Genomic DNA, 8,577 nt, shown 5'->3' with positions numbered 1-8,577 from the left:
ATCTGTTTTCTGGTCTCCAAAAGGACCTTGATCTTGGATGGTGCTGGACCTTTGCACAAACCCTTCCACTCCCTAGGATGTGTTTTCCGTTGTCTTTCTGTCTGTTTAACTCCTACTGGTTCTTAAATCTGTGTGTAGACATCATTGCTTCCAGGAAAGCTTTCTTCACATCCATTGCCATATCCCCTAAGACTGGATTAGAGGCTGTCCCACTGCCTTACTGCTGCACCCGGAACTCCCCCCATCTCAGCACTTATTCTTCTATATCATAAGTGCTTGTTTACTTGTCTGCATATCTCTCATTAAGGGGGTTACATGTTGTATGTATCTGGCAAAGGCCTGGTATGTAGTAGGATATCAAATAAATATTTTCTGAATGACCAACTCACTAATGAAAAGAATGAATGACTCCACTAGAGTCAGGTATTTAAAATTAGGCCATGTCCAATCACTAATATCCTAAAAGAGAAAGGTCTTAAAAGGTGAATGGGGATTTGCCAAGAGGACATGACAGGTAGGGCACTCCAGAAAGAGGGAACAATACAGCCAAAGCCACAGAGATGTGAACATGCTTTTCATTCTATGTTTCACCAAAGTATAGGCAAGTTGATCAACACATGAAGACTTGTTCTGAGAATTATTAATCTGTATTGATCAGGATGCTTTCACTTGCAGGAACATAAAGCTCTAATTCAAACTGGCATAAACCATAGGGAACTGCATTCATTCACATGATTGGGAAGCCCAGGGGTAGGGAAGCTTCAGGTTTGGTTGATCTAACAACTTAATGACCTTTTCAAGAGCCACTTCTTTTCTGTTCCTGTGCTCTCTTGTCTATGGTGCCTAATGGTTTCATACCAAGGCAAGCTCCTGTCCCAGTTGAAGAAAGGCCACTTACCGCAACTGGGGCCATACAGACCTTCTCTTTCACATCCAGTAAGAGACACAAAGTGCATCTTCCTCCCCATCTTCCCAAACAAAATCTCTGAGGTTCACTCTGATTGGCCAGTGGCCTGAGAAATGGAATGTGCCGATTGGCTTATACCAGTCAGGGTGCACTCCTGGACAAGGTGTGAAGCCAGCCTCTGCAACACACGTGGAGTGGACCGTGTGGGCGGGGAATGAATATCTGAATGGAAGGAAAGATTCTTGGGGTTTTGACAAGAGCACCTGGAAGGATGGAGATGCCATTGACTGAAATGGGGAATGCACTGGGAGGAACAGATTTGAGGAGGGAGGACAGGGTTTAGCCATGTCAGATTTCAGATGTTCATCAGACATCCAACTTGGATGTCAGGTGAGCTGCTAAATATATGAGCACAGAGTTGAGGGTGGACGTCATGGTTACAATGTAAACTTTGGTGTCTTCATTGTATGCATGGATTTTTTTTAAACCCTGCATTTCCAGTAAAGAGATTAACACCGTGCTTAAATTGTGTTGAGTGCTTAATAAGTGTTTTTAATTATAATTACTATGGATGCCTCCTGGACTTTTTCTATAACACACTGATAATGATGAATAATGAATAATAAAAGAAATGAATGAAAAGATTGTCTGCAAATTTGCTCAAGTAACAAGATGGAACAAAGGATTTTAAAAGAATTTAATCTTAAAAAATACATCTGTTAAAAACCCTCTTATTAAGAAGGATATCCATTTTCATCATAATGAAACAGTTTGCAAGTCACTTTAATTGTTTTAAAAGAAATGTTTACTCAAATCATTTACCTATTTCTGGTCTCAGTAAATTTTTAGGAAATATTCCTATTTCTAGAGCCCCAAATCAAATTTTTTTCTTCCCTTTAGGTCGGAGTTCTATAACCATTTGAAAGGATGAGCCAGCCCATGTATAAATGGTTCACTTTGAGCATGTGATTTTTAACCTGTTTCTTGCTGGACTTTATTTCTTGGATGTTAAGAGCTAACTGCATCAACTCTGGTTCTGCTTGCTCCTCTGAAATGTTCTTCCAGAAGGCAACGGACTGCCCTTTCCATTTCTTTTTTGTTTTTCCTAACACATGCATTATACTTACAGTGTGTCAGGCACTATTCCAAGTGCTTTATGCATATTGACTCATTTAATTCTGACCATACACTATAAGGTGGGTGCTTTTATCCCCATTTTCAGGAGAAGCAGCTGAAGCACAGAGAGTTTATCATACACCTTGCCTGAGGTAGCAAGCTATTTACTAGTGGATTTAGGTTTTCCCAAGGTCATTGTGATGTAAAATTTTTCATGTGTCTCTCTTGGTCTGCTGGACTATTGGTGGCCTTTGGCCAGCTCATTATTCCTGCTCCAGGATGCCAGGATTTGTCGCTGTTTTGTGTAACAGCTGCTGAGATTCAAGACTCTGCAAAGGTATTTCTTCTTGTCCCAAATCCCTCTAGCACTCTTGTGTACATATGCACGTGTATGCACACACACACACACACACACACACACACACACAAACACACTACAGCCAAAGGAAAGGTGGAAGAAATATAAAAAGTAGATTCCCTAAATCTAGCAAGTAAAAAATTAATATGTTTTTGCCTACTATCTATGTAGCTGTAAGTATCCACTGCCTTGAACCTCCCAAATACCTTGAAGCTAATATATGGTACCATGATAAGGGTTTATAGGAACATTCAGTGCAAATAATAGGATGAATGTTTGCCTAAATGGCGACAGACTATGGGAGGGTGCTGCATGGTGAGGAAATTATCTGGTACTTCCTGAACAGGTATAGTCACCCCAAATAAAAATTTATTTTCTAACCCTTGGGCAGATCCAACTCGTCCCCCCGTCCATAGTGGTGCTATCTCAAGAGCTCTGAGAATTCAGTTTCTGACTTCATGGCAACTGCAGATTTGACCTCTCGCTCCTCTGGGACCCTCACGGGGGCTCATCTCCTAGGGCTGTTACATGGTCTCTGCTCTCGCTTTGATTTTTCTCTCCCCTAATTTATACAAGCCACTTGTATAAATGCTGGTAAGTTCTGGAAGTCTGGGGGACATACAGGAGTGTTGTTTTTGAAGCAACATGAGCGACCTGCCCCTGGGAACCCCTCACTAGTCACTTTTCCTCAGGCTCCAGAACCACTGCGCCACCTAAAAATACCCCCTCAACTTCTCTAGACCCCTCTTTGACTTTTATCCCTCTCCCAAACTCCTGATCCTATCTTGTGCGGAGGGACTTACCAGGGTTTTCAAGTATTGGAGACCATGCCTTTGGAACCTCATCTTTTCCAGCCAAAGTGGATCATGGAATATTTTCTAAATAAAGGCCATCTTACCCTAAAAGGAACTTGGACTCCAACTGTTAAAATAATTATTTCCTGCCTCTACTATTTAGACATCATTTGAATCCAAGCTAATTCATGCATCCCTCTTCAAAGACTCAAAATGATTCTTTTTATCTTGAGCCACAAAGATAGCAGCAATAAAAATTAGCTGAGAAGAAGGGAATCCACATGAATTACATAAATTTACACCCAACAAAACAGTTCACTTCAGCACATATGCACACACATACGTGCACACACACGTGTCACATACACAACTCTAAGTAATAAATCATATTCAAGCCTCGTGTAAGTTACATATGAGGTTTATTACCAACTTCTCTGCTCTAAGGTACAGATGAGACTTTAGCCAGAGGTGGATGAACATTGTCTCTGATTCTAGCCTGAACTTTTCTCTTTCAACTGCTTTTCCTGATCTGTTTCTATGCTTATGTCAGTGGGGTCTTCTTTTTCTTTTTAATGTTTTTATTTATTTTTGAGAGAGAGAGAGAGAAAAAGTGGGGAAGAGGAAGAGAGAGGAAAAGAGAGGATCTAAAGTGGGTTCTGCGCTGACAGCAGTGAGCCCAACATGGGGCTTGAACTCACAAATCATAAGATCAGGACCTAAGCCAAAGTCAGATGCTTAACAAACTGAGTCACCCAGGTGACCCCCCCCCATCAGTGGGGTCTTCTGAGAAGCAGACCCCAAGATGGGATCAGAGATACAAAAGATTTATTCAGGGAAATGTCTATGAAGAAGAAAAAAGGACAAAATGAGAGCAGGCAGGGAGAACCGTCATATTGCAATGCAGGTCTGACACCCATGAGAGGAGAGAGGGAAGGAAAGATTGGGTTGAAAGAGTCTCAGTCCTCAGCAAAGTTCTGAGAAAATCTTGGCCAGGTTCATGGAGAGTCCCCAAATGAAGGCGGCCCTTTGTAGGAATTGTACTTCAGGTAGGAGTGGATGGTCTCTGGTACCTGTGTCATAGTCATTGGCTGGGGACAGTTGGCAGAGCATAGCCTCTGTTTCTGTGCCACGGTGGGTCCAATGGGTGGCATCTGGGCTCCTGCAGCAGATTCTCCTAAAGGGATCTGAGTGGCACACTCTGTGGCTACCACAGCATCCCACCTTGTTCCTTTTCAGGTTTCTCTGGAAGTGATGCCAGCTTGGTCATTTCCTCATTAGAACTAAAATTAAGTACATTATTTAATTTAACAAACAGTCATGGAATCTCCATTACCATATTTCAGACATTGGTCTTGGCACTAAGGATGTGAAATAAATAACACATTCCTCACCTTGCCAGGAGCTTATAGTCTGGTGAGGCAACTGGACAGGGAAAGAGTTATAAAGCAATGTCAGAAAGTATGAAGTGCTTTGGGAAGACAGAGAAGTTGGGGAGAGAGGCTGAGGGAAGGGGTAGGAAGGAGAAAGCCTTCATAAAGTAGGTAAGACAGGGGGTTCAGACTTTGGGGCATAATGCTCTCCAAGGGACACCAGGATCTGTGTGGCCTCAGACTTTTTCTTGTTAGCCCACATGAACTGATGGGACCTACCGATGGGTTTGGGAAGGACTGGGGAAGTCTGGGCTACACTCAGCAGCTGAGTTCACATCCCACAGACAGGGAATCCCTGATTTAAAAAAAAAAAAAAAGTCAACAGTTGACTGATGATAAGGCAAAACCTTACATCCAGTTCCATTACAACAACACACAAGGACAAATTCTTCCAGTACAAGGAATGTTTAGCAATGTGGTTCAGTTGATGTGTGTGAGTGTCCAGACTATAGAAAAGACTTAGAAAACAGCTTTCTCAGGACCAAAACCTCTTTGGACTTAAAGGGTTCTGAAAACCCAGTTTGAGCCAACCCTTCTCTTCAGAAGATTATTCCCTTACAAGATGACAAGGTATCAGTACATTCTGAATTTGAGATTGAAGGAGAAAATAAGGACAGAGCTTAGTGGCTGGAGAAAAACAGCTATTTGGCTCCACCTGGACATGTGGACATGGCAGATGATAGCTGGCTACTTCAGTCTTTACTTTGTGACCTTCAAAGACCATACACAATGAAGACAAGAAAACTGTCTGGTAAAAATGAAGTCATAGTTTCCAAAAATATCTCTAGATTTGTGCACATATGAACACTGCCTAATTCCCTCAAGATCTAAGTTCATTCAGTATACATGATTTCAGTTGTCAATGTTGTTTAAAGAAATCTTTCTATCGGCTTCAGAATGGATTAATTAGTCAAAGAGACTTTAAAGGCTTAGACCTTCATCTTGCCAGGGGATTAGTCCAATTTAATCCACCAGGGCATTTAATAGGAGCCAGTGCATTAGGGCACAGTGTCTATTGATGATGTGGGAGTTTCCTCACTGTATTAAGAAAGAGTACACCCTCATGTGATGCTGTGTACCCAAGAATGGAGATGGTCAGGCAATGAGAACTGCTCTCTCTCTGAATCCTTGGCCTGACTGGGCTGGGTTTCTGTACTGGTTAGCTACTGGCTTGTTAAACAGGAGGCATATATTTAAACCCAAATCTCCAGGTTAGCTGGGTACTTCTTCTGTTCTTGGCTGGAGTCACTCGTGTGTCTTTGGTTAAAGTAGGTTGAGTCATCAGTGCTGCTAATCTTGGCTAGATCTCTCCCATACTTGGGGTTGGGTGGCTTTGAGCTATTCCAAGATGTTGCTGCCACAACATTTAATGACAAATCAAGTCACACATCTTGCCCAGATACGAATGTGGGGAAATAGACTCCAGATGTTGATGGAAAGAGCTGTCAGGTCACCTGCAAAAGGCATGAGTGCAGGAGGGGGAGGGGCTGAAGAATTGTGACCATTCACAATCCATCTATCGCCATCTCCAACCTGTTTGTCAACCTCGCAGAAGTCTGGAGGCAGGTCAGGTGTCAGAAGGGTTTTCCTAACAATGGGTCAGGCTGACCTTGTCTCTGGACTTCTTATACTGCCTTGTCCTCACTGCTGTTGTCAGAATTGAGGGCGCCTTTTTAGTTCACGCGCTTTGACTTCTGCAGAAAGCAAAGTGCTCCAATGCAGTACGCCTCATCTTAAACAACCAATGCTGATGAACACAGGGTTGCTTCTCCTTATCTCTAAAACAAGACAACAGCCCTGATACGATTTTCTGCTCAGCCCTGATACGATGATGACTCCACAGTCATCATTCACTCTCGGTAGTTCATAAAGATCATGACTTCAAGGTTGGACAAATACAAAAAAATACTTTTAAAGACATCTCCCAGCTACCTTCACTGAGCCACGGACTGCACTTCTGTACACACTGAATAGAGTCAGCTGATTCAGGATGGTTATTTTATTACTGTGGAACCACACACCTCTTGCAGCGGCTGCCCAGCTCACAACCACGCCTCCATGTCTGGGAGCACAGGGATGGGTCCCCTTGGCCAGGAACACCCAACAGGATCCAGTTCCCATTGCTAATTAATTGAGAGACAGCGTCTGACCTAACCAGGCCAATTGTCTGGTAAATAAAAATTCTTGGCTGAGACGCACACAGCCTGAAGCTCTATCAGGTCCAAAGCAGAAGGGATCTGAGAACCGGCTGAGGTCTCTAGGGTGGTCCCATTTGGGGGACTTCCTTAGGTCTCATGGTTTAACAACTTCATGGATTCCATGAGATGCCCCCAATATTTTTCCAATAAATCCCTCCTTTAAAAATTTTTTTGGCTAGCCAGAATTGATTTCTGTTGCTTGCAACCAAAAGAATAACTAGCATACCCCTAAAAGTTGCCTGTTGAAATACCTCATGGTCTGTACTTCACTATTGTTTCAGGATTGGGGTGGGGAGAGTAGCCAACACACACAGGGATTCCGGATAACGGGGCTATCAGAGCATAGAAACCTGGGGCAGCAACCTCTAGCAACATGTGAAATGCATGTATCTTTTAACCCTTAAATTCCACTTGTAGGAATTTATCCCACAGCTACACCATCCATCCAGGTGACTAATGTATAAGAATACTCACTGAGGCATTGTGCTCAGTAGTTAAAGACTGAAAACAACCAAATGTTCATCAGAAGAGGACTGATTAAGGAGATATCCAAATATTAGAATACTGTGCAGCTGGAAAAAAGATTGGAGTACATCTAGATGCACTGATAAGGAATGATTTTTAAGACTACAGAAAATTTTTCAGAATCAGGTTGCAAAATAGTGTGTAGTATTATATTAACCATTTATATATATTTTTTTAACTTTTTAATGTTTATTTTTGAGGAAGAGAGAGAGAGACAGAGCATGAGCAGGGTAGGGGCAGAGAGAGAGAGGGAGGCACAGAATCCAAAGCAGGCTCCAGGCTCTGAGCTGTCAGCACAGAGCCCAATGCAAGGCTCAAACCCACAAACTGCGACATCATGACCTGAGCCAAAGTCAGACGCTTAACCGACTCAGCCACCCAGGTGCCCCAATCATTTATATTTTTAAAAAATATATAATATGTATATACATAATACATGGAATATATCTGGAATGACACAAAGATCTGGTAAAGGAAACATTTTTAACTGTACCATATCAGAAGCATATATTACCTGTATACAAACAGGAGTGAAATAAAGTTTTTTTAAGAAGGAAACCCCCTTGTCCCCGAATGCCCGTGCCCCTATCCTCCAGTGCTGGAGAGCCCGCACTCATTGCCACCACCAGACTCCCGTGGCTGCCGCAGATGAAACCCTCCAGTCCTGCCTAGAGGACTCCTAAGTCAACCCTGATCACCCTGAGGCGGTCTCAACCAGCGAACTCTGAAGCAGGGGCCTTTCCCTTGGGGTGAGCATGGCACCCACAGGGGAACTGCCAGTGAGGTAAGCTCAGGGGGAATGGGCTTGGGGGCCCGACCCCCAGGGAAATCTTGGCAGATCATGTGATGGCTATTGTTCCCAAATCTAAGCAGATACATCTTTTCTCCCTGCTTCTCTGAAGACCAACATGTCTGTCTTTCCGCCTCCTTTAAGCAGGGCCCTATCACCTTTCTCCAGCCCTGAAATTCACTCTCAGAATAAGATAAAATGCCAACCAAGTCCATTCATATGTATATTGGTTCTTTTGTTAATGCATAACCACTTCAGTGGCAGGCATGGTTTTAGAGGCTAGAGGGATAGCAGTGGCCAAAACCAATGAGGTCTCTGTCCTCACAGAATTGCATTCCACGGTGGGAAAAGTATGATTGCAAAAATAAATAAATAGATAGATAAATAAACAAACAGATAAATAAGATGATTATAACTTGTGATAAGTGATCTAAAGGAAAACACATAAGGTGCTAGGGA

Source organism: Panthera onca, chromosome D2 (genome assembly GCF_046562875.1).
Source record: "Panthera onca isolate mPanOnc1 chromosome D2, mPanOnc1 haplotype 2, whole genome shotgun sequence".
In the NCBI taxonomy this organism is placed as follows: domain Eukaryota; kingdom Metazoa; phylum Chordata; class Mammalia; order Carnivora; family Felidae; genus Panthera; species Panthera onca.
This window is presented reverse-complemented; position numbering follows the sequence as displayed.